Source organism: Lepidochelys kempii, chromosome 9 (assembly GCF_965140265.1).
Source record: "Lepidochelys kempii isolate rLepKem1 chromosome 9, rLepKem1.hap2, whole genome shotgun sequence".
NCBI classification, from domain to species: domain Eukaryota; kingdom Metazoa; phylum Chordata; order Testudines; family Cheloniidae; genus Lepidochelys; species Lepidochelys kempii.
This window is the reverse complement of record NC_133264.1, coordinates 92,278,054-92,305,649: the sequence shown is the minus strand read 5'-3', so window position 1 is coordinate 92,305,649 and position 27,596 is coordinate 92,278,054. Positions and strand designations below refer to the sequence as shown.

The 27,596-nt window shown below is 42.4% G+C and overlaps 1 protein-coding gene across 6 annotated transcripts in view; it reads right to left on the bottom strand.

The window, feature by feature from the left end:
• IDS (iduronate 2-sulfatase) overlaps positions 1-27,596 on the bottom strand; it is a 47,266-nt gene that overhangs the window by 18,868 nt on the left and 802 nt on the right. Inside the window, exons 1-4 of one of the 6 annotated variants that reach the window (XM_073358376.1) lie at positions 23,746-23,792; positions 13,368-13,441; positions 12,818-12,900; positions 9,762-9,888 (exon numbers count right to left, since the gene is read on the bottom strand). The gene's annotated coding sequence lies outside the window, so the exon portion shown is untranslated. Of the gene's footprint in view, positions 1-9,761; positions 9,889-12,817; positions 12,901-13,367; positions 13,442-13,983; positions 14,103-23,745; positions 23,996-27,492; positions 27,512-27,596 lie in introns of those variants that run through there. The other 5 variants (XM_073358378.1, XM_073358377.1, XM_073358380.1 and 2 more) reach the window with 5 other exon arrangements.

Sequence of the window (27,596 nt, the reverse complement as noted above, 5' to 3'; positions counted from 1 at the left end):
TACAGCATCAAGGTCAATAGGAGCTTTGCCAACAACTTCAATAGTGTCAGGGTGAGGCCCTCTGAGCATGTGGAGAGTAGGGCTGGAGTCACCCTATTCTAATACAGATATTGACCAATGCCAGAGGCCAGATGCCAGACTAGAGAGGTAGATGGTATGATCTGTTCTAATATATCTTACATTAGGTATGAGGAGTGTGATCCACCATAGATATAGCAGTTTTGGGGATGAGTTAAAATAAATTTTCGGTCAAAACTAAGTGACATAGAATTATTATACGTGTAGCTTAAAAAATAGCTGTAAAAAAGGTGTTACTGTCCAATCCCGCCTTTATTTCAAAGCCTGCATCCATACTAGACAGGTCTCCCATCTGTAATATTGTATAAACATCTACATCGGATTTTTATTTTTGAAAGATTCACGAGCTTTGCTTTTGGAACTGTATAACAAGAAGGCAAAGACTTTTCTAAACCTTCTGACTCTGGATCAGCCAAAGGCACTGCATCAGATAGATCTGCATAGATTGACGTTTTTATAATTAAATGATAAACTTCTACGATTGCTTTTCCATGAGACAAAAATTCCCTGGGAAGCACTAGAAAATAAATGTAGGCACTAGATAATATAGTCCTAATTCAAAGACACATATAAGCCTTCATCTTGTGTATAGTCCCTACTCCATGGCTAAAGTGAATTTTATATGGGTTCTTCATTTATAAACCTCCTCACTTTGTTCTAGGTTCCCACAAATTACCTTGTGGAATGATCTTTTCCAACCATGTTTATTAGCTGGTTTGTTTCTAAAGTATTATTAAGAGCTAGATTGTGACTTCAAGCAGACCTTGAACAAGGGGGGTGTGGGAATGTAAGGTGCACCACCACCGAAAGCTTTATGACTCAGAGACACACCCCAGTTACAACTGCCTGCTTCCTGCTTGCCTGCACCGGTGGCAAACTAGACGCTTCCTGCAGCAGCTCAGTTGTGCTGCCTGGGAAGCTGATGACGGAGCTAAGGTTGCTCCTATTCCTGTCCTTCCATTTCATGCACCTGTTCAGTGGAGGGAGTAAGCCTGTGCTCAGTCTGCGGAGCCCATACAGAAGTCTCACTTCTCATTCCCTCCCGGGGGGATGTAGGCCACAGTACACTCTAGCCCTTAGGAAACAGTTTTACAGAATTATGACCCAAAGCCCCGAGACTGTCAATGTAATGTAAACCTTAAGGTACATTAAACAGACCCCCTCTGAGCATAGACAACATGGTGTAAACAAGATGTCTCATGGTTCTACTGATCCCTTTAATCCAGGTCTCTAGTATGGACTGCTTTAATAGCCATTCGAGTATTCATTAACTCCCACGGCCACTTCAGTGGGTGTTTTGGACAGGATGCTCAGAGTACTATCACTGCAAAAACCTGACCTCCATTTCTTCGTAGTAGTGAAATCCACCCGGCCCCTCTTTCATTTTCATTAAAACTACCTCAGAGGAACAGTAAATAAGCTCATTAGCATTCAAGAACTGCTAACAGAGAGGTCACCTTCCTCTCTGCCGAACAAGTCTCCATTTCAAACATTAAAACCTCTCAGTTAGCAATTTATGACAAGGGTACTGAAGTACACAAGACTCATTTTTTTCCAGGCTAAGGTGCTGTTTTGTTCAGTGGAAGCACTAGAAGACCATCCTTCGGGAAAAATTCAGTTGTCCCTCCCATGGGTACGTAAAGTGTGAAATGCAAAATAATTGCTCCTGGGGGCAGGCTTAGGAGAAGATAGGAGGGTGCAAGTTTTGACTGAGCGGGATAGAATGAGAACTTCACAAGGACATCAGGGTTAGGCCTAGTGCATATTAGTATGGTTCTGCTATGCTTTTACTTAATGAAACTTCTAATTATGTCCGATAAGAGGAAGCAGCAATAAGCCTAATGAAGCTGTTGTAACAGGAATGAAAATGGTGAACTGTCTTTTTATCCCATCAGGTAAAACCCTTGTGGTTTTTTGAATTTACGCTGCCTCCTTCTGTTCACAGTACATTGTAGGGAAAGGGCCTCTTAAGTGGAAGATCTGTGAACAGATGAGAAATTCTCTAAGTGTCTGACATTTCCTTACACAGCTGTTGCAGTTTGGAGTATTAATTGTGAAATCAACTATTGGTTACACACCAGTAATATTTTAACCAAAAATCACTTAGTGAATTAAATACTTCATAAGATAGCCAAGTGCTATAGCCAATACAATCCAGGACACATTCAGATACGGTCACCATCTCACGAGTATGATTGTAGGATACAGAGAACATAGTTCTAGCTTTTTACTATAAATGGAGATAAAACTCAGCAAAGGAATTCTTTGCTGGCTAATCTTCATTCTCTGTCTCTTACTGTAATAACTATCAGCCCCATTAAAAATGCCCAGTGCCTTGTGCAGAGCTCATGCAACTTCCATAGAGTTGATCCTGTGAGGTACCAAGCTCTTTCTGAAAGACCCGGAGCCCATCAATCACCACTCAAATCAACAGGAGAGTTTGTGCTCAGCATTTCAGAAGAAGCTAGGCAGCGCCTTACAGGTTTGGACTGGGTGAGAAGATCAAAGCAACATTTTTCCCTGCAGCCATCCTCCTTCCAGGATTTGGGACTAAGGTTTTATGATCCAACAGATTTGTGAAAAAATAACTGTGCATCTTGATAAATTTATTCTATTGCTCAGTTTATTCATCATTTGGAACTTTTGACCAAATCTACAAATATGCTCAATGGGAAATCAGGAGATTCTTAAATCATATAATAAATATAGCATATATATTCTGGCAATGTTTTACGTATTTATTTTTAAAAGCCTTAACAACCCCATGCTTTGGAGCAGGGACTAGAAATTCAGCAGCAGGGTGGCTGTGTGTCAAGAATGCACCTTTAGCCATCACTGAGGAAAAAATCACCCAAATTAGGCCAAATTTTAAACCTTTGAAAAGTCATAGTTCGCACATGCTCAGTAGAGACTTGCTAGAGCTCAATTCCTCAAAGATTCTATGGACACGCTCCAGTCCAGGGCTGAATAAGCAGGACTTTCCTGCAATTCCAGCTCTGGACTGGTTCGAGTCATGCCGGTTCCAGATCCAGGCACTAGAACTGAAAGCAGGTAGCCTGCCTCTCCTGTGTTCTCAATGACCCCCCTCCCCGCGAGGCCCAGGGAGTTGGAGGAGAAAAGCTGCCTGAATCGAATGCAGAGGGGACAAGAGCCAGACCTAGGTGATGGGGAGGAGAGTAGATTGGAACAAGGAAACTGGGGTAGGGGGAGAAGGAGCCAGTGGGGACTGGAAAAATGGGTGTGAGCCGGTTGTGACTGAAGGGCAGTGGAGGGACAGGACAGAAAGAGAGACCGATCAGACAAGGGAGTCACAAAGAGGGAAGAAGATTGGGGCCAAGCAGCTGGAAGGGAGTGAGATGAGGTTTACAGACCCCACACAAAGGCTAAGGGAGTGATGGAGCAGTTCTGGGGCAAGAGGGCTCTGCCCCCCGAGCAGCTGCAGAGCATGCGCCAAATGGAGGAACTGCTTAAAAAGGGACTGACTGTCAAGCAGGGGGAAAATGCTCTTCACAAAAAAAAAGACTGGAAAAAAAGAATGGAACCGTGAGAAGTGAGCTGTAGCTCACAAAAGCTTATGCTCAAATAAATTGGTTAGTCTCTAAGGTGCCACAAGTACTCCTTTTCTTTTTGCGGATACAGACTAACACGGCTGTTACTCTGAAACCAGTGAAGATAGGAGTGCTAAACAAATATACAAAGACTGTTGGGAATTAAGTAGACAAGAATTAAATGGACGCCACAGACTCCCACAAGATAACAGGGTCAAAAGGTGGGTAAAAGACTTGGGTGAAAAGGAAGGACTGGAAGAAATTAAAACGTTTAGTAATGGGAAATCAAACTGTAGCTGTATGTTTGTCTCTCCAGTAGTGGATTTGGAGTTGTATGATAAAATAAAAGCAAGAGCAGGACCATCAAATATGATGACTAAAATGTGTGAGTTTATACATCACAAATGAGGCCAACATTGCCAAATCTATATTGACAGCTCTAGAGATGATAACAGAAGTAGACTCAGAATGGCCTTTTGTATCCCTGAATTTGGAATTAAGAGATCTATGAAACTGTCCAATTTTGTGGCCATTATGAGTGTGGAGTTGGTGGGCATACTGTTGGCACTGACCTGGATAAAGGATGTACGTCCAACTTTGACTGCTATCCTATCGGACTCTATCACGCATAATGGTGATTTGAAAGGGAGCCTCAGAAAGCAGGAATGACTTAATCAATGGAATATTGTTCTTAACTCTGAAAATAGTACAATTAGGTATACCTGTAGTAATGTGGATCCCGGCACATGTCAAGTTACTGGGCAATGAAATGGCAGATAAAGCAGTGAAAAATGCCTTTCAAAATGAGGAGGTTGATATAAAGAACGCTCTGAGTAAACAGGACTTCAAAAGTTTCGTTAAGAAAGAATTTAAGAAGGAATGGAAGAACCATGGACCAAAGAGAAAAAAAGGCAAAGGTTCCATGAAATCTATCCAAAACGTGAGGTTAATGGTACACTTAATAACTATGATAGAAGAAGAGAAGTAACTATATTTAGAGTACTAACAGGTCACTGTGATCTGAATGGTAATTAATATTTACTAAACAACAGTGCCACCCAGAGGATTCAGAGGGCCTGGGGCAAAGCAATTTCGGGGGCCCCTTCCATAAAAAGAAAGTTAGTTTTGCCGCCCCAAGTGGCGAAGGAAAAAAAAAGAAAAACCCAAGTCGTGCCGTCGAAGAAAGAAGAGGACAGGAGGACCCGCCGCCGAATTGCCGCAGAAGACTGAAGCAGAGCGATTGAGCTGCCGCCGAAATTGCCCCCGCCCTGTCTGCCCCACTTGCCCCCCTCCGGGCAGCCTTGCTAAACAAGCACAAAGATGGGTTGTGCAACACATTCAAAGTCCAAGAAACAGCTAAGCATTTGCTGTGGCAATGAAGGAAGAATTACACAGATAGATTCTTTATGAAGAACTGAGCTGCCTCAAGGTGAAAGCATGTAGTCTGAAAGGATTGGTGAGAGCACCAGGAAAGCAGGGTAGCATTAAAAAAGGCATTACTTTGCTCTTCTAAGGATACAGAGCTGGGTGAGAGGATATAGATTTTTGCTTATGCAAAAGCTGCGGTAGGTGGCAGTCACAGCCTCACATGCTGAGGCTGCTGCACAATAAAACAACAAGAAAAGAAAGAAAGAGGCAGGAGGAGGGTGAAGAAGAAGCTTTGTAGGGAGGAAGCCAGTTTACAGCTTCTGAGACAGAGAGAGCCACAGGAGAAGGGTCGGGGCAGTGGGTAAGACCTGACCGGGAGCCTGACCCTACTGGATACTGAGAAGTGAACTGGGAAGTACCCATTTGACTATCCAAACTGTTGGGCCTGATTGGGAACTCTCTGCTGGCTTTGGGGAGAGAGAGTGGGGAGGTAGAAAGTGGCCCAGGACAGGCTGGTCTGGCATGTCAGCAAAAGGGGATTGAGACACTCCTCCCTCGCCCCTTCCCCCTGGGTTGGGACCTGTGGAGCGGGAGGACCATCCCGCTACCTTTTTCTCCCCCACCTCTGGCTGAGAGAACCTGGGGGGCACCTAACTTGGCCTCTAGGTAAGGCCATCTCAGGACTCTGGGGGACTGTTGAGCCTTGGCCTGCCCACCAGGTCTGCTGGCCCCCAAGTGAAGCTTGCTACAGGGAGGAAATGGCTGGGCAAGGAGACTGGGATGAGAAGCCTGAGAAAGGAGGAGCCGGGGGGAAAAGAGACAGGAATTCACTTTGCTCCAGAGTCTGGAATTAAACCCAAGATTCCTGAGACTCACCATTCCTCTGCTGTCAGCAAATGTCTGTGAACCCCACTATCAAAGTATCTTATCCCCCACTAGTGCTGGTCCACATACAGATGATAACCTACTACTGCTTTAAGTTAATTCATTAGCTCTGTCTGGTGATTATAAATGTTCCAATCCTGCTGGGATATTCAAGGGAGATAGGGACTCATCTCTCACTGAAAGTCAATGGGACTTAGCCATATACAGTACTTCCCATAGGTTTCTGTGAGAACTCCAACCGGTAGTACTAGTAAAATATGTACAGTCAAGAAATACCTAGTATATAATTAGTAAGTGCTTTTTAGCAAGGAAGAGTGCATATAATATGCAGTCTGATTTTACAAGTTCCTCACATGCAAAATTTACATTGAAATCAGTCTGCATTCCACATTCAAATGGTCTGCAGGATCAGCCCCTACTTTTAGAGGCTATCTCACATCTGTTTAAATTAAAGGAAGCCACTTGACATCCAGGGCTGCCCATACTTTCCCCCCATAATTCAAGCACTGGTCAGGCCTTGTCCTCGCTTGATGGGTTATGGGCGAGAGGGCGGAACATATGGTCTTAAGTCAAGTTAGCTGGTGTGAGATAAAATCCTAGTAAGAACAAGGCTGTAGGTAGTTTTCACAAAAGTTAGCAGGTCAGTCTAACTTGTCCTGCTAATTACAGACTGCCTTGCCATTAAGATTTTATCTCCTGGTAGCTAACGCAAGTTAAGAACACAACTTTCTGCCCCCCCTCCCCACTCGACAAGACATCAGTGTTGTTTCAAGGAATAGGTTGTTAACTAGGCACTGGTAAGTAACTTATTTTAGAAATTCAACAGTTGTTGATCTAAAGAATGTAAAGGTTTGAAATACTTACTGCCATCTTAGTGATGTTCAAACATTTCTGATGCATTATTTAAACTTAGCCAGCAACGACAGTGACAATGACAGTGGAAATTTACAACAGTCATATCAAAGTCTGAACTGAAATACAAGCATAACAGGTCCTGTAATTGAACTGGGTGGTAGACTGACAAGACAGACCTCCTGTTAAAGATCCCTACATATCCGTTAGTGGGGCCAGCACAAAAAAAGTCATACAAATAATGTTGTTTCCAGTGTTGTTGTATCCATGTTGGTCCCAAGGTATGAAACAAGGTGGGTGAAGTAATATCTTTTATTGGATCAGGCTCTGTTGGTGAAAGACAAAAGCTTTCAAGCTTACACAGAGCTCTTCTTGAGGACCTGAAGGTGGTCACCCACCTCCTCTCTATTATAAATCACTTTGCAGTTGAGTTGAAATGCTGTGGAGCATGAATAGACCACAGAGTGAATTTTACAAGGAAAACATTTTAATATTCTACCTGGACAGTCAGTCTAAAGTGTGATGTATCAACATGCAGCAATAAAACAAGGATAATTACATAGATAACATTCAGTGTTATTTGTTTTGCTTATATTATGTTGCCACTAGCAAACTTTATATGGCTTAACATTAGAACAGGCTACAATTAAGAGTTTTTTTTCATATTTAGAAATACGCCTCTTTTGTTGCACATTAATGACTCCTAAAGAGAAAAATCAATAATTTCATAAAACATCAAATAGCTTTTGGTGTTTTGCCATTTTAAAAGACACTTGGTTAACTCTATTTATTCAATAAACTAGGATAAAAATTCTGCCCCTTAGCTAGTTTGTGTTTAGAATTTAGATGACTATTACTTTGGACAACTAAACAAATAAGCACAAAGTGTAAACTGAAAGAAAAATATGAAAATCAGCCCTGCAATATCTCTAGCAGTCAAAGTTCAATGGTGATTAAAAACAAAACTCTTCAAGAGAGCCCATGGGAATATATCAATGAACAAATTACATAGTGACCGCATCAGAACTGCCATTAATGGGAGTTGGGTCAAATCTCATGTTAGTTCCAGACTTTTTTAATGCTTATTTTAAAAAAAAATAAGCTAGAACCATGCCACCAAATGTTCATCTTTAGGTTTTGACACAAACTGACTAAGTAATTAAATCTATAGTTAAGTAAGGCTAACCTCTGACAAGCACAGCATGGACCCAGCCCTGCTCCCATTAAGGTCAATGAAGATATTGACACTGACTTTGGACCAGCAGCAATGGTCCTCCTGCTTCCACATGAAAAATCCCAGCTCAGCCCAATAAAGCAATGGCCCAATAAAGCAGCCTTAAAGTTAGCTGGATTGGTCAGCTGTGGATTCCTGCAGCATAGTGGAATCCCCAGCCTGTACAGAACTGATGTAGTCTCCAATACAGGGGGTGTGCTAAGGTCATGCCAAAGAAGAAGTCCTGGCCAGAGTGTGCTACACTCCACGAATTCCCCAAATGTTTCAACAATAGTTCAAAGGCCATTGAGGCATCCATCATTTAGAGCACCCGTGAAGCTGCTCTGACTTATGCCAGTGACTTAACTAACACCTATCATTCAGCCACCTTTGCCCCCCACCTTCAGTCCTGCACCAGAGTATCGCTGGTCGTCATGAGGAACAGGGGCCTGGAAGATTTGCTATTGGCTTCAAAGGAGCAGACACAGGCTATTTATCTATGTACTCTATCAATATCAGGTCCCTACATGATATCAAGTATCAGTCAGGGGTGGGCAAACTACTGCCTGCGGGCCGGATCCGGCCCATCAGGGCTTTGGATCGGATCTGTGGGATTGCCACCCCCATGGCGCCATGGGCCCCATGCCGTTCCAGGAAGCGGCCGGCACCATGTCCCTGCGGCCCCTAGGGGGGGGCGGGGGGGGGCCGAGGGCTCTGTGCACTGTCCTCGCCTGCAGGCACTGCCCCCCACCCCCCCGCCGCAGCTCCCATTGGCCGGGAACAGGGTACCGCTGCCAACGAGAGATTCAGGGGAGGTACCCACAGGCGAGGGAAACAAGTGGAGCCCACTTCTCTCTCACCCCTCCCCTGCCCGAGGCCTCAGGGATGTGGTGCCGGCCGCTTCCCGGAGCGGCGCGGGGCCAGGGCAAGCAGGCAGGCATGACTATTATTCTGTGGCTGCATATGAGATAAAGAAGAGGTTCTTTGCCTCCACTACATCATCCACAAAGTCTTCATTAGCAGATTTTTTTTTTAATTTACTTTTTTGGTGTTTTGGGGTTGTGAACAGATTGCTTAAGCAGAGCTACCTTCAGTCAAGTCCCTCCTGTAGTGAGCAATTTCCTGATGTGCAATGAGTGATGCAATTAAAGTGGTGGCACATCACTAATCAACTAGATGCATCTTTTCTAAATAATGTTGAGACACCTTGTCTGATCTTGTTGTCTGGCCACTGTGACAAGTATAAGTCATACACGTCCTTGGCATTTTCTGGGCAGAACAGTCTGAGATTTATGGTACTTTCTTTTTACTGCATAATTTGATTCATATCACAAATTGTGAAGACTGCATCCCAATTTTGTTCATGAACATATATCAAGTGCAGTAAGATTTAAATCTTGCATCACTTGGGATTAATATAAACAAGAATTTGCAAGATTGCTACATCTGTGCAAACGGGTGCCATTTGTGCAGCTGCACAGCTTTCCATAGCACAAATGCAAATTGTGGGATTTAAACCGTGTGCACCCAACACCACAAAAATCAATTACCTTCTGACAAAGGACACTGAAATCTTCACTGAAACCAAGGGCCAGATTTCAAAACTGGCCACCAAAACTGCTCCTGCAAATGCCACCTGTAGATGTGCATCTAACTCGGAAATTAGATTCCCAAATACCTCATTTAGATGTGCAAAATTACAGGCCAGGAATGAAAATTTAGCAGGAGATCTGTTGAATAATGCAAGTTCTCTCCCATATTGGCCAGTCTCTTGAACAATTATTCATCTATGTCTAAAAAACAACATTAAGTCTTACCTGATATTGTTTGTCAATAGAAATTCAGCATGGAACTTTCAAACCATGAAACGACAAGAAAAGCTTGACTTCTTTTTATGGTTTAGCGTTTCTCCTTTTGTCTTGTCATAGACTGGGAATGATGTTCCTGGAAATGGAGGGTTCATTTCTACCTTTAATCATCCACAGAAGCCAATTATTGTGTAAACACCCATATCATTATCATCATCTCTTAAATATATAGTATTTCAGTCATCTTACAGTGACATACCTCTGACAAAGTCATTAAAACAAACAGGGCCGATAGAGGTTTAGGGTGTGATAGGAATGTATTAAAGCAGCTTGTGTCCCAGGAAAAAGCAACCTTAACAAGCCAGCCTCAACTTATCCTGTTTGTACTTTCAGTTTTTACCTTTGCTTATTTTGCTCAATTAAGGATTAGGCTCATCTTCTGAATTTAAAGCTGAGGAAAGCAAAGGCCAGATGGCCTACGGAACTGATAATGAAGCATTGATCATACCAAGTCTAGATGCACCTGCTCAAATTTAGCTCACACTTGGTGTCACTGAAAGTTGCCATATGATGACTAATGTCTTCGTGGGGTCAAGTTGCAGTGGGAGAGGTTTAGGTTGGATATTTGGAAAAACTTTTTCACTGAAGCACTGGAATGGGTTACCTAGGGAGGTGGTGGAATCTCCTTCCTTAGAGGTTATTAAGGTCAGGCTTGACAAAGCCCTAGCTGGGATGATTTAGTTGGGGATTGGTCCTGCTTTGAGCAGGGAGTTGCACTTGTTGACCTCCTGAGGTCCCTTCCAACCCCGATATTATATGATTCTATGATAAGTCTGGGGCTTTCCAAACCTTAAATTGTTTTGCAACATATCTGAGGCGGAAAAACAAACTTCTTCCACACTGTATGAGTTGCAGGGGTTTCAAATTTAACTTCATGGCATTGGGCCCCTTTTTTTTTTTTTAATCCTTCACCAGCTGGTGTCACCTGACTTATCACCACTGAAAAGTTAAAAATTTGGTAGAAAAGAGGGCAGGTGTCTGTGCTCCATATCACTTAAGGCCGTTTTTACTTTGTATATCATGTATCAGTTTGTCTACCCCCTTTCAGAGGTCACCAGTCTTCTCTACATGGAATAGACCAGAAACATGCAGGTAAGTTCTGTGATCCTAGAACAGGACTTTTAAAGGTGAACTGCAAAGTAAGAACAAAATTAAGTTGGTTTTGCCCTTTATGATGTATAAAGATGGCATTATAAATATTTTTCTGCCTTTTAAAAAATATTTGAAATATCTGGAGCTTGCTTCCTTTCCTTTGATGGAGAAACTTACCAAGATCTTTAAAAGACCTGAAGAGTGATGTTCACATGGCTTCCTTTAGTTGTCTCCAGACTGGCTTACTGTATGTACAGTGTGGTCCGTGTGTGATTACACCTTCAGATCATCCAGAAACTACAGTTACAGCAGAACAGAGCTGCTTGATTAACAGCACAGTCTCATGAGACAAAGTGACATCTATGCCCCATGTTTTGCACATCTTTCTGAACCATTTACAGGTAAATTTAAGGAGTTGTTTTTAACTTATAAAGTTCTAAATGAATTAATTCTTGAGTTCCTCAGAAACTTTCTTCTTCTGCTATACCTCAGCATTTGAGATCAATTTGAGGTGCTCAAGCTAGAAACCCTCTGGATTGGGACCAGAAAGTGTTCAGCCCCCTACAAGTTGCTGAACATGTTGGCCTCAATCCAGCAGAGCACATAAGCATATAGTTAACAGAAAGCACACATATAGTCCAACTGATACTTACCATATACATTTGGTTAGCAATACAGGGATAATAGGTTTTAAAGGTTGCATGGGGGGTATTTTAATATTCCTATTCTGGTATAAGCGCTAAAAGTATCAATAAGGAAAATAATTTAAGGAACTGTTTATCAAGATTTCCTCAGGGAAATCCAAAAAATAAAAACAACATTGTGTTAATTAAAACATATGCCTTCTATATGTAAGTCATGACAGGTGTATGGACCATAGCATTTCAGGTGTGACAATATCAGCCACCTGAGTTTAACAGACTATCACTGACAGTGGGCATTGCTATACAGAAAACTTTTTAGACTATTAATAAAATTGCAGCTTCAAAATACATTTTAGCAAAAGAAAATTCATCAGGCTATAGCAATTAATTATCCCCGAAAGTGGCCACTTGTTCCCACTATCACTCAGACTGAGAAAGGATAATCAGATCATTAGGAAACTCCAAAAGGAATCCAGATGGAATAAAACAAGAGACTACCTGTTTTTGCCTTAACAATGGAAACTACTATTTTATATTTAATTTTTCTTTTCTGTGAAGTTCGTTGAGCAACAAAATAACTCCACAATCCATGATCTCTTCTGTATTTAAAATATTTATTATGATGATGATGATGAGTACTTGTGGCACCTTAGAGACTAACCAATTTATTTGATCATGAGCTTTCATGAGCTACAGCTCACTTCATCGGATGCATGCCGTGGAAACTGCAGCAGACTTTATTTATACACAGAGAATATGAAAAAATACCTCCTCCCACCCCACTGTCCTGCTGGTAATAGCTTATCTAAAGTGATCATCAGGTGGGCCATTTCCAGCACAAATCCAGGTTTTCCAGCAGGAGAGTGAATTTGTGTGGGGGGGTGGAGGGTGAGAAAACCTGGATTTGTGCTGGAAATGGCCCACCTGATGATCACTTTAGATAAGCTATTACCAGCAGGACAGTGGGGTGGGAGGAGGTATTTTTTCATATTCTCTGTGTATAAATAAAGTCTGCTGCAGTTTCCACGGCATGCATCCGATGAAGTGAGCTGTAGCTCACGAAAGCTCATGATCAAATAAATTGGTTAGTCTCTAAGGTGCCACAAGTACTCCTTTTCTTTTTGCGAATACAGACTAACACAGCTGTTACTCTGAAACCTATGATGATGATGTTTACACAGCATTGTACTCCATGGAAGGGGTGGGGAAAGACTAAATATATTAGAGATAAGGTATAAATCAGCCAAATTTTGAGGTTACTAAACTAACCTGCAAATTAACTGTATGGATCAAGACTATGCTAGAATCAGCCCCTTCCTCCACAAACGACTTGAGATCTGCATGGGATTTTTCTGTTTTTACAAAATCAAATCAGACAAGAGGAAATTAACACACATCCTGTATCAACCACACCCCAAAGCAGCTCTGGTTAATGCCCCTTAAGTCTGAAATCCCTGAATTGTGAATAGAAGTTACTGCACACTTTACAAAAACTTGTATTAAATAAGTTATGCCTTTTTGTGTTAAATCAGTATCAAAGCAGGTAAAGGCATCTCATAGTTCAAAGGGGAAAAAGAAGAAGGGAAAAAATACCATTAGCCAGGAAGAAGCAAACCAAGGTTGTTATTTTTCTGTGACATCTCAGGGGTATTGTTTACCCATATCTTGTCAATTACAATACGTTTGTTTGGGGTGAGGTTTTCAGCTAGCGATTGCTCTCAAATCACAAATGCTGCAATTGCCTATTTGCAGATAACCCCCCTTTTCCACAACCCTGAGCGAAAGCAAGAGGCTGTCTATGCCTCTGTGCATGCGTTACCTTGCCAGGCTCGGGTCCCAGCGCTCATCCCATCCCACTGGATCTGTATTCAGATGTAGTCGCTGTCGACGTCCCTGCAAATGTACCAGAGAACCACATAGAGAATTAACACAATGACAAAGAGAAAGAGAGCCACAAAGACGGCCTGGGCCGCGGGAGACACCAGTGACCGCATCTCCCCAGGCGGGGGAGAAGAGCGGCAGCGTGGTGGAGCCGATGAAGCGATGTGCCCAGAACATCACTGCTGGAAAAGAAGGGACCAGAGTCCTGGGAGCAAACTTACATGGACCCCAGGAGAGCGCTGGGCTTCCACCGGCGCATGCGCGACGCCCACTCTCCTCCTTGGAGGGACTGGGCCCGCCTGCAGTCCAACACTGGGGGGTTGCAGGGACCTGCTAGCACTGGGAACCCCCAGCTCCATGTGCCACTAGACCTAGACGTCCCCATAGTCTGGTGGTTTCTCCCCATTGGTCACACTCAGTTGTCTGGGTTCAGATAGGGCACCTCAGAGCCTTGGGGTCTGCAAAACAACAGATCTGTACTTGCTGCCTGCTGCTCTGGGGTTTCTAGCCTCACCTGAATGCAGCAGCACAAGACAAATGAGAAACACACCCACCCCTTCAGAAAGCCTGTTGCGTTTGTCTGGAAGCCCTCTTGTAGGTCCTGCTGCTTTCCTGACAGGGTCCGCAAGCTTGATCCTGTTCTCAGCTCAGGCTGCAGTTTCCCTGCTGCAGAGTCTGGCTTTGTTGATACTGACCGAGACACCAGTGGCATTTTACAAGTGGGGGAATGTCAGCAAACATGTTTGTCGGCTATGAAAGCAGCTGCTGACTCCAACTGGAAAGGGGGGGGAGGGGGAAATCAGCTGATCTATCAATGACATCTAATTTTCTGTATGTTTATTTTGGGAACGTTTACCTAGGGGGGTTGGGGTTTTTTTTTGGTCCTGTTTAGAATAATGTTGTGACCAGCTTCATTGCCCTAAAGGTGAAGATCTTTAGGAACATGCAGGTTGGGCTAGACAGGATAAGATCTATGTGCTTCAGAGCTGGCTCCTTTCTAGCATATTTTTCCTGCATCTCCTGATTTCTTTTCTAGCTCTGTCCCTTGGGGAAACTATTTCACCTCATGGGCAGTCAGCCAAACATCCTGACTGTGAAAGAAGTATCTCGTTGATTTACTCTGTCAGCCTTTCATGAATATTCTTAGGTTCAGAGCACTGTTTTACTGGACTTTTAAATTATGAACGATTCTCGAGTTAAGATCATTTCTTGTTAATTTTATTTTGGCTTTGTTTTATGGTAGTATCTGTGGGCATTATCCTCAACCAGCCTCTGCTGCTTGGTTACTTTATGTCTTGCAATAGCTCTTTTCCTGTCATTTAGTCTTGCCCAATTACATTGTGCACGATTGTTCTCTTTTTCTAAACAAGTTACACAAGGCCTTTGGGAAACCACCATGCAAATCAAGACTGTAACATTTCAAGTGACGTTTTGAGACCTTTCTTTTCAGATCAAAAATGGATGGAACACTTCTGGCAATTCTTTGCGTGCCTTAGGAAAGGAGTGGGCTATCCTATCCAAAGATGCTGTCTGTCCTGTTAATAACCTACAGCCTGCCCCTTTCCCAGCCATGTGAGTGCTAAGATTCTCTTTCTGTTGTTGCTATTTGTCTTCCAATTTCCTTTCCTATTTATTTTTTCTCATATTATGGTAAATTTTTTCACTCTCTTTTTCCTCACTTTTCTTCTGCCTTGTGTGGTTGCCAATGCTTTCTGACACCCACTTTAACTTTTCCTTGTCTCTTGTCTTCCATCACTGCTGTTTGCAATTTCTCCACCCTTGCCTTGCACCTGCTTCTTTCTCTCTAGTTCCCCATCCTTGCATTCTTTTCCCCTTCCATGTCCACCCACCTCATCAGAGCTGAATGTGTACCGCAGAAACCCGGGCTTCCTGATGTGTGGTTGGGTATCTTGGCAGCCGCACAAATGCAATAGAGACAAAGAAACATGAATAGCACCTGCAATTTTCCAGCACCGCTGCAGATGGTATGACATTTTTCAGGAAATCCGCAGGAGTGGATGAATGATTTCAAGTGCTACATACTCCTGTAGCACTCAATAAAAACAACATAAATCATAATAATGCATATTGTCAGATATAAATATGGGTTTAGATCAGCGGTTCTCAACCTGTTTACCATTGTGGGCCACATATACAGCTCTCTCTGTGTTATGTGAGCCAATATATATATATATACACAAACAATATATATACTACCTGTGACTTCCTCAGGGCCATACATGAACGGCAGCTGTGTGCTGATTGTGTCACAAACGGCCCACGGGTGGGGAGTTGAGCATCACTGGTCTAGATCCTTAGTTGCTGTTAATTGGCCTAGTCCCATTTATTTAAATTGCCTTAGCTCCATTAACAGCACCTGAAGAACTTGCACATGTACTGTATCTCCCATCCTTTTAAAGAAACTACAATCTAAAATTATTGGTGTTTTTTTTCTTACTAGCATCCACTTGTGGTGTAATATTGGTTAGCTAAAAGCTACAGGTAGCACTCATACGTGGGCGGCTGGTGACCTGGCCGTTGGGAGAGGCTAGCCCCTGGCCCCTCCCCTTACGCCTGAGACCCCACCCCTCCCTATCCCCCAAAGGAGCCCAGAGCACCCCCACCATGACCCCCCCGCGCCAGACGGCACAGCCATAGCCCCCCCAGCCCTGGTACACCGGATAGCCAGGCAGAACGGACATAGCACCCACGTCCTGGTGCATCGGGCAGCACGACTGCAGCACCTTCAGACCCAGAGCACCTGGCAGCTGGGCAGTGTGGCCTGAGTGCCAGGTGGGCAGCATGGCCCCAGTGCCAGCAGCCCCGAGTCCCTGTGGCAGGCTGGTCAGCCCCTACCAGCCTGGGCCAGGGCAGAGCGCCGGGAACTGCAGAAGGGGGCCTAAGGGCAGAGAGTGCACAGGGCCACGCCAGGCTCTTTGGGAAGGAACAGCCTCCCCCAGCCTATGATATCCACCGCTGTCCATACGCTCATAAATTTTTAATGCTAAAATGGAATATTAGATCATCAGTTACTCCTGTATTGACCCAATAACTTGTCTAAGAGCATGTTTTCCAGACAGGCATCCAGTCTTGACTTGAAGATGAAGAATCCACAACATCCCAAGATAGTTTGTTCCAGTGGTTAATCATCTTCACTGTTAAAATGTTGTGCCTTATTTCTAATTTGAGTTTGTCTGGTTTTAACTTCTAGCCATTGATTTGTTATGCCTTTTTCCATTAGGTTAAAACACCCTTTAGTACCTCATTTTCTGCTCATGAAGGTACTTATACATCTTCTTTGTAATATGCTAGAAGAGATTAAACTCTTTCAGTCTCTCACTGTCAGGCATTTTTTCCAGCTCTTGGATCATCTTTTGCACTCTTCACTGTCCCCACTCCAATTTTTCAACATTCTTTTAAAAATGTAAACACCAGAACTGGACAAGATATTCCAGTATTGGTCAGACCAATATATAAAGAGGAATAAATCACTATCCTACTCACTGCTCCCATGTTTATAATACATCCAAGAATCACATTAGCCCGTTTAGCCACAGCATTGCACTGCAAGTTCATGTTCAGTTGTTGACCCCTGGATCCTTTTCAGAATTGTGGCTTTCTAGAATATGGTCCCCACAAGCAGCCATACATTCTTTGGTCCTAGAGGTATATAACCTTGCATTTGGCTTCATTAAAATGTGTTTTGTTTTAATTGGCCCAGCTTAGCAGGAAAACCAAGTCACGGTCTCTGAGTGTCCTATCCTCAGTATTATTTAATGTGGATGAAGGAAGTGTATGAAATAAATTCCTTCACATCAAATAAGCAAAAATAAAACAAATAATAAATAGGAACATCAAAATATTAAAAATTGAACTTAAATACAAAAGGTGACATTAACCTTAGTTTTCCTCTTAAATACTCCAGTATGAGGAAATGTCAAAGTTATAGTTTTCATAGTGATCTTAGCCACATTTCACTTACACATTCAAGCTACCTCTCCTTTAAGTTATTTGTGAATATCTCAGAGAATTTGGACCATTGTACATCAAGGGATACACTGAATCCAAAGTAGTCTATGGGTTTGATAATGCATTTCTTAGGTAAGTGTGAATCCCATTGTCTCAATGAAATGAAGAGAGGCTAGCCAACATGGCAAGTTAAGGCTGCTATGAGAATTTGAGGTGAAATCCTGTCCTCACTGTAGTCAGTGGGAGTTTTGCCAGATGTCAGCGGAGCCACAATTCATTTTTGTATTTCCTGACTTTTGAATTACTTAAATTACAACATCAACGTTACATTGATGTAAATTTTTGGATTTAATTGTCCTGGGCTGACTTCAGTAGGACCTGCTAGGAGCTTAGTGCTTTTGAAATTCAGGCCACTTATTTAGTGTCCAAATACAGATACAGGAGACTAGCTTTAGGCATCCAGGTTTGAAGATATTCGTCAGACTCTTGACTTATTTCAGTGTGTATTTCCATTGTTTCTTAGTTGAAAAAATCTGCAATTTTGGGACTGCACAGTGAAAGAGCAATGTAAAACCACATCCATGTAATGAGGAAACATCAATACTGTGTATTTACATTAGATCATTGTTCCATAAATAACATGCAAATCTGGACTCAGTAGACATTTCATATTGTATATATGCAAAAACTGATTCCAAGAATAAGAACGGTCAATACTGAGTCATGGTCCATCTAGCCTAGTACCCTGTCTACCGACAAAAAGAAAAGGAGTACTTGTGGCACCTTAGAGACTACCAATTTATTTGAGCATAAGCTTTCGTGAGCTACAGCTCACTTCATCGGATGCATACTGTGGAAACTGCAGAAGACATTATATACACAGAGACCATGAAACAATACCTCCTCCCACCCCACTCTCCTGCTGGTAATAGCTTATCTAAAGTGATCACTCTCCTTACAATGTGTATGATAATATATATAACGTCTTCTGCAGTTTCCACAGTATGCATCCGATGAAGTGAGCTGTAGCTCACGAAAGCTTGTGCTCAAATAAATTGGTTAGTCTCTAAGGTGCCACAAGTACTCCTTTTCTTTTTGCGAATACAGACTAACACGGCTGTTACTCTGAAACCTGTCTACCGACAGTGGCCAATACCAGGTGCTCCAGAGGGAATGAACAGAACAGGTAATCATCAAGTAATCCATCCCCTGCTGCTCATTCCCAGCTTCTGACAACATAACTGATTGATAAACAATTGATTTTTTTCCCCAAACTGGGCTGGCAATAACTTCTAAGGACTAATCACCTGGAAAGCTTCTACTTTTTAAAGTTTAGTCATGGCCTCTTCCCCCAAAACAGCTTAATCTTTTTTACAGCAGAAAACTTAAATAAATACATAATAGCTATTCTAACTATTCTACATCTTGGTTACTTTTCTTTTACATTCATTACTACTCTTTAAAAAAAACCCCACCATTATAAAGACATTTCCCCCCCCAAACACCCATTTTTAAAAGTAATGTCAAAATTAATTTGGATTATGTTAGTAATACTTAAACTGAAAACATAATCCAAAAGCTTTGGAAAAGTGAGTTATTTCTGATAAGGAAACATTGGCCTGTACTGACCTGTTGCCTGATTCAATGCAACCATCATTTTTCACACACCTCTCTGGGGATATCACTCTCTAAACATCAGACTAGCATGTGTGGCAGAAAATCAGAATGCTACTGCGATCTCCCTTGTAAATCCTCTACAATTCCTCTTTTGGAATAGAAGGACACAACCTGTCTTTCCTAAATGGATTAGTCACCTGTATTTACCATCCAGTTTAAGCTGTAACAACAGATCACACTTCCATAATTATTTAATAGGTGGTTGGATCTAAATTTTATCTGGTAAGAAACATCAGTCATGAAGAAGTGGCACTCAGCCAACTGAGCAAAATAAAGAGAGAAATGTTTAACAACTGGCTGTGTGTGTTTGTGCGTCTGTGTGTGCGCTTGTGCACCCAGGAGTTTTGTAACTAATCTGTTTTTTAAGTTGTTTCAAGCATGGCCAATTTTTCCACACAGCATCATATTAATTGTTTCACAATTGCAAAGTTCTTTAGCAGAAAGTAACATAAGAATTAGAACGGAATTAATTCATTTATAAATTGTTAAAGTAGGTTTTTTCCTAGAAATGCAAGGATGCGTTTGCTAGTTTGCTACTATTAATTAATTGTAGCTTTTAAAATAATATTGTCCACAGACTGTTCATTATGAAAACATGGCTACATCTTGAGAAAAACATAATAATGTAAAATCCTTCATAAATAACAATTATTTTGAGCCTCTGAACATACCCTGAATTTTTGTCTCACACATACAGTGCTTTTGTTATCAGTAATCTATTCATGGCCCAGGCAAAACAAACAAACAATTGGTTTATGGCAGTGGAAAACCAAGTCACATTTGTGAAGGGTGCAGAGTCTAGACAAGATTCCCAATGATACTATATTTATCTGTTTTGTCCTTTTCCTTGTAGATCATATAAAAGGATAATGCTAGCTCAAGGTTTTGTCATTTCACTCCACATAGTGTAGACCCTTCTGATACTATACATGATACAGTGTGACAGCCAAAACACAGGGCTGAACACCTTTTTAAGAATCCTGGATAATGAAGAAATTTTATAAATTAGGAGAGGGGTGTGTGTGTGGGAGGAGGGGGGAATGTAGCAATACAGGACTTTGATCTACAAAGCTTTGGCTACCCTCAGCAAGCTCAAGGATGGTATAAAATCCCTTCATGCTGATTCAACAGCGAAAAAGGTCATTAGCAGGTACAGATGATCTCACCCACCACGCACTAAGATTCAACCATGTTCCATTTCTCACGAGTATGAGTCTTTGTCCTTTCATGTATAATAAAACTAAAATGAGGTAACACATTTATCTCTCCAAGAGCAAAAAACACTGAAGGTAAATTACAGTAGCAGAACCTTTTGTTTGGAAAAGGATCCTAACCTCCCACTGAAAGTCTCTTTTTCAGGAAAGAATTACTGTGAACAATCTTTTAAATCTCCTCAGCTTTCACAATTAAAATGTTCTTCATTATCTGAAAAGACACAATTATAAGCAAAAATTTGCACAAGAAAATAGGGGCTATGATATATTCTGATTAGAAAGATAAATCATTACCTTTTCAAAGAGGAACTATTTAGAGAAACATTAGGGCCCAGTCAAGCCATTCAGCATTCAGGCACAAAATACAAAAGAAAGTTCAGGAGTTAATTTTAAAGGGACAATATTAACTTAAAAATCACATGCCAGATCCTCATCTGGCATCAATCAGTGTAGCTCCATTGAAGTCCATAGTGGTATACATCAACTGAGCATCTGGCCCCACATTTATTTCTGGCAACTTTTAACCTACTATTGTTACAAGTAACACCTAAATCCTGGTTCTGCAAAGACATATGCATAACTTTCAACATATGCTGTCATAAACATACAGCTAAGTGTAGCATAAAATCCCTCCTTTACCTGTAAGGAGTGAAGAAGCTCAAATAACCTGGTTGGCACCTGACCAAAAGGACCAATAAGGGAAGAAGATCCTTTCAAATCTGTGGGGGAGGTTTTTTGTTTGTGTTTTCTTTGTTGTTCTCTCCAGGACAAAGAGAGACCAGGGCAGAAAAAAAAAACCTCTCCTAAAACCCTACCTGAAATAAGCATCTAGATTACAAAAATTGTAAGTAAAGCAAGGAAATGCATTAGATTATCTTTTGATTTAGCTTGTGAATTTTCCCTATGCTAAGAGGAAGGTTTATTCCTGTTCTTTGTAACTTTAAAGTTTTGCCAAGAGGGGAATCCTCTGTGTTTTAAATCTTATTATCCTGTAAAATTATCTTCCATCCTGATTTTACAGAGGTGTTTCTTTTACTTTTTCTTTATAATAAAGTTCTGTTTTTAAAAACCTCATTGGTTTTTAGACTCCAAAAGAACATAAGAACGGCCATACTGGGTCAGACCAAAGGTCCATCCAGCCCAGTATCCTGTCTACCAACAGTGGCCAATGCCAGGTGCCCCAAAGAGAGAGAACTTAACAGGTAATGATCTAATGATCTCTCTCCTGCCATCCATCTCCACCCTCTGACAAACAGAGGCTAGGGACACCATTCCTTACCCATCCTGGCTAATAGCCATTAATGGACTTAACCTCCATGAATTTATCCAGTTCTCTTTTAAACCCTGTTATAGTCCTAGCCTTCACAACCTCCTCAGGCAAGGAGTTCCAGGTTGACTGTGCACTGAGTGAAGAACTTCCTTTTATTTGTTTTAAACCTGCTACCCATTAATTTCATTTGGTGGCCCCTGTTTCTTATATTATGGGAACAAGTAAATAACTTTTCCTTATTCACTCTCTCCACACCACTCATGATTTTATATACCTCTATCATATCCCCCCTTAGTCTCCCGAGGGTCTGGTCTGTGCTCACCTTGTTTGGTTGGTATATTATTCTCAAGCCTCCCCAGGAAAGGGGGTAAAGGGTCTTGGGGGGATATTTTGAGGAAACAGGAACTCCAAGTGGTCCTTTTCCTGAATCTTTGTCTAACTCACTTGGTGGTGGTAACAATCCTGTCCAAGGACAACGAAGAATTTGTGCCTTGGGAAAGTTTTTAACCTAAGATGGTAGAAATAAGCTTAGGGGGTCTTTCATGCGGGTCCCCACATCTGTACCCTAGAGTTCAGAGTGGGGAGGGACCCCTGATATATGCATAGTCTTATTGCCTCTTATGAGGCCACTCAAATGAGTTAACATGAGTACATGCTGTGTTTGTAGGACTGGGGAGGTCAGACTAAATCATGATGGTCCCTTCTGGCCCTAGAGTCTATGAATGAACCTCCATCCTATTCCACTTGTGTGGGTCTTTGCCCTGGAACTGAGACACAGTAAATATGGAATCCCATGATGCCATCTTTACAGGAGTCTTTTTCAGAGTAGAGTCACGTTATAAATTCAGCTGCAGGAAGTTTAACATTGGCTTTGTAGTCTTCCATCATCTTCTCTTTACCAAGTTTACTAAAAATTAAACTTTTGACTACATGGAAAAAGGCTGTGTGGGTAAACACTGGCCCTGCCCCATAAATCCCTAAAAGATAATACAATGTAACTGCATGTTTGTTTGATTTTTTAAGATTGTGTAGCAATTCCTCACCTACCATAAGTTGCCTTCTGCTTCAACAGGAGTCCCCACTTGTGAATCACCTTGTAGGGTTGGGACTTTAGGGGTCTAGTTATGCCTTAGTTCGAAGTTTTTAGTAATTCAGTGTTATCTTACCTCACGAAGCTATACATTCCTCCATTAGCAACAAAGTAGTTTCAATTGCATATTTGATTTATAGTAAGAGTCTAAACTTTTCCTACAAAATATGGTCTCAGTCCACAAACAGCTCACTGCAGGATTGGGGTTTATGACACTTTTGTCCTTACAACTGTGGGTTGGATTAATGGGGTTTGGATTTTTATTCCAGAAAGAATGAGTGATCAAATGTACTAAAAAGCCACAATTACTGTCTTGTAACAAGCTGCTTATTACCTTCAAATTGTCCCAAGAGCACTAGGTAATGGTATAAAAATTCATTTTACCTGATAGCTCACATTCAATTTGAAGAAAATGTATATAACTACTTTCAACGCTGCATCATAGCCCACATGGACTGAACACAACATGAGGAGACTGGAAATACTTATTATGAGTAGGGGGAAGGAAAATAAGGTAAACTGAAGGGCCATGTGGGATTTAGGATTACAGTACAGGTGGGAAAGTAAAATGTAATTCTCATACAGTACAATGTGCAAGATGATCTGGGGATTGGTACTGAATGCTCTTCAAATTAAATTATAAAATCTTATCAATTACCTAAGTCTTGTCTATTAAAATGACCTCTGGACTTTTTGCCATGTCTGATAAAAAGCATTATTCTACAACATTGTCTCCTCCTTCCATTAGTCTACAATTTTGTCTCCACTGCATTTTACACAGCAAAACATTCCACAATCCATCCGTGGGGCAAAGACCCTTACTTTTTTAAGTAATACAACCAAGTTATGGAATTTTTAAAATTTATGTTTTTGTTTTTAATACAAGTCATTTCTAAAGATCAAAGCTGATTATACATCCCTTTTAAAAGCTGCAGGCCCCCAATGCAATATTTTTACAATGACCTTAAGGTTCTTCATAACTGGAAAGCCAACAATATTTTTAACATGAACCCCATATTCTCTTTAGATATTAAAGGGAGGGGGAGGATGACACTACAAAAATCATATGGTATTTCTAGTCATGCAGCTTAGCTACCTTGAGAGGGGCTGATCTGATGGCACTGGTGCAAGGGAATACGGTCTTCAAACCTCCCATAGATCTGAGATCAGAAGGGAAAAAAATATATGGTGAAAAATTCCCTTTACATCCATGCTCCCCAGGCCTGGCATCAGTGCTGTCTCAGTTGCTGTGCTGCCACGGTGTTCCCATCTGCCACCTGCATTCCAGCTCCCTGAACGCTAGTTGGGAGGAAGGTCGTGCGTAGGGAGCAGCATTAACTTCCAAAGGATATTCCAGCTCAGATTATGTCATTCTAAAAGGAAAACATGCCTGATGGAGCAGCCCTTCCCTTATTCCACTCCACACCCAAACCCCTATCTCAGCTCAGTTAGTCAGCAGGAGAAGGGCTATTGATGACAGTATAGTCTGGAACAGGATGCTGCTATTTCACAGCCTTCTCTTCTCCACACTGCCCCTCCTCTCTATTGCAAGGCAGCATAGTCCAGTGAAAAGAGCACCAGACTGAGACCAGAGTTCTGTTTTTCCTCTGCCGGTGACTTGCTGCGTGACATTAAGAGCTAGTCTACGCTAGAATCACTACAGCAGTGCAGCTGCAGGGCTGCTACTGCAGATACTCTCTGCCGATGGGAGAGAGCTTTCCAGTCAGCATAATAAATCCGCCTCTGTGAGACACGGTTGTGACATTCTGTATCTTGGGAGAGCACCCAGTAACCCCCCATATTCCTCATCTGTATATAATTGTGACATTACATATAAAGCATGCCTTGTAAGGTATCAGGGGAAAGGTTATGATCTGCTGAAAGTCCTTTCTCTATCCATATATGTATATCACTAATGCATATGAAGTTAGGAGAATTGTGTTGAAAGGTTGACAGTAAAATATGCTGTAAATTGGGGAATCAGCCAGATATTATCTCCCCAGAGGCAACAGCAAGGAAAGTAACCAACATCTGGGTGGGGTGTTAAACAACCCATCAACAACCATTGTCCAGCAAGGGAGCTATAATTCATTGATTCACCTACATGAAGCCACATAGGGGAATTGCTCAACTTTGCCTGGAGACTCAGCAATGTCCCCAGAATATGCTTGGACTTGTGCTCCCCGAGCACTGTTGGACTAAGGTTATGAAACAGAGGCCACATGCTGGGCCTTTCCTCCTGCCCCCCACCTATGCTGCAAGCAACAAAGACACTGAGAAGACTGAAGACTCCAACAGAGGGGACCGGCACAAATTTAACGGACAAATCTGTATATTAAGGACGGCAATATCCAGTGGGGTGAAAAAAACCACTTAGTCTAGTTGTTGCCCAGTCTAATAGGGTTGAGAGTTTAGATTGAGTGCTTATATTTTATTTCTTTTGGTAACTAAGTCTGACATTTTGCCTATCACTTAATATCTATGTTTTGTAGTCAATACATTTGTTTTACTGTTTATCTTTACCAGTGAGTTTGTATGAAGCATTTGGCAAATCTGCTCAGGTTTTGCAAAGGCTGATGTATAGCCACTTTCCATTGATGAAGTAGTGACCTCATTAATAAATCTGCACTGCCCATCTTGAGCAGTGCAAGATGGTATATTCCTGAGATACAGTGTGGGGAGCTGGGGGGGTCTTGGCTCTGGTGCCTTTCTCAGTGTGATTCATGAGTGGCTCTGGAAGCACTCATGCAACCTAGCTCCACATGCGGTTGTGCTGAGCGATCACATGGGTTTGCTGCCAAGGGGTTGTGAGAGACAGCCCAGGCTGGAGAGAGTTTAGGGGGCACAGTGGTCCCACAGTCCCAGACTGCACACCAGGGATCCTGTCACAGCGGTAGTTATGTTGGCGGGAGAAGGTCTGGTTACCACACTAGTAATTAAATTGGTGTAACTTACATCCATCAGGAGGATAGCTTTTTCACACCCCTGAGCAACATAAGTTATACCGACAAAGGCTAGTGTGTACAAGCCCTAAGTAAGCCACTTCTCTGTTCCTCAGTGTCTCCATCTGTAAAAATCAAGATAATATTTACCCACCTTTGTAAAATACTTTGCGATCTATGGGGGAAAAGTGCTAAATATATGCCAAGAATGATTATTACCATGGTGCTGCTTCCCTCTGCACTTTACAGCAGTGGTTTTCAATCTGGGGTCTGCAGACTATATCTAAGGATTCCGCAAAAGGTTGTTGTTACCATTGAACAGTGGTTTTCAACCTCAGGGCTGCAGACTACATCTAAGATTTCCAAAGGGGTCAACATGTCCATTTGAAACATTTTAGGGTTTCAACCTCAAATGCAACAGGGTTGAAAGCCACTGCTTTAGAATAAGGAGATCCACAAAGTTCACAGCAGCAGGCTCCCTATTTTGATGAAACTAAAAATAGAAAGAAAAATATCAGCTTTCATTTATTAAGTATAAACACACTTCTAATAGGCTTTTCCCTTGAGCACAGCCCTGACAACATAAAATGGATGTAAACCATTCACTAGGTTTGAAAGGAACAAGCCACTGGGCCTCACGTCTGCATCTGGAGGCTTGGGGAATTAAAATATTTTACAAACATAAACTTCTTTTGTAAAATGATTCAGTTATAACTGCAGAGTATCTAAAGAATTTACCTTGCTGGCAGTCCCCAAAATCCTTAGGCCAGACCTGTGCCTAGGGATGTAAGAGTGGACAGAAAACTATTACATTGCATCAATGGGGCAAGCAAAGTATTGTTTTGCAGGCTGCCTTAACATGCTAAAGCTAGCTCTGTGTGGATTGGAATATGGGCCATGAAAGCTAGCATATTTCATACAAAGCTGAGAGTGGTAAAGAGTTTACATTTATTAGTGTTTTACTTTAATGTAAGTTTAGTCAGTTCAATGGAACAAAGGTCAGTATCACCATCTGTCAAGGTAAAGGCATACTGAAGATGCAGCTAGCGTGCTCTTTCTGAAAAGTGAAAGGCCTAGAAGTAGACCCAAGTTATCACCTACAGATCATCAGTATTCAGGAACAATGATTAGTGAGAATGTTAGGCTATATTAAGTCAAACAAGAACAAGGGAAAGACAGGAGTAGAAGGGCATAAAGGAAATTCTGTTCAGAATATTTTGGTTTTCAAGTTAAACTAACCCGGCTCACAAAATGCCTTTCATATGCCAGATGTGCTTTCCAAAGTATCCTGAATGTCCACAAAGCTGGGCTCTTCCGGACAAACCAGCAAAGCGAATTCCAAAGCCACAGTCTATTTACCCCAGGAGTGCTCAGTTTCCTGTCCCTAATTGTTTAAATCTGGAGACTATTCGCAAGAGCATCCCCACGCCTTCTAGGAACCAGGACTGCAGAGAGACGACATCTGGGTTGGCCCCTCGGCATCTCATTACTACAAAGCCACACATTCAAGCGCCACCGTCTTGCCGCCACCACCGCGCCCTCTCCTCAGGGCGCTGGCTCAGCCACGGCGGGGCGAGAGCAGCCGGCCAGGCCAAAGGGCGCCCACCTCTCCCGTGTCGCCCCAAGCCAGGCCCTGGAGCCTGCGAGCAGCCGCCAGGGCTCAGCCGCCACTGCAGCCTTCCTGGGGTAAGGCCAGGGCGGGAGCTGCCCCCGCCAGGGGCTGAGGCGGGGTCACGAGTAGCCACGGGCTGCAGCATCGCCGACAGGGCGGGACGGGGCTAGGCTCCAGCCAACGGCAGGGCGGGAAGTCGGGCTTATTGGAAAGCCTAGGAGGTGGGCGGGGCCTAGCAGCGCTGCTCAGCGACGGGGGGCGGGGCAAGCAGAAAGAATCAAAGACTCACCCACTTCCACCGCAGCAAGATTTAAGTTCCTTTCCCTCAAAGCGCATGCGCCTAGCTGTTGAGCATGCGCGCTACCCTGTGGTTATCAGGAGAGGGGGGGCTTG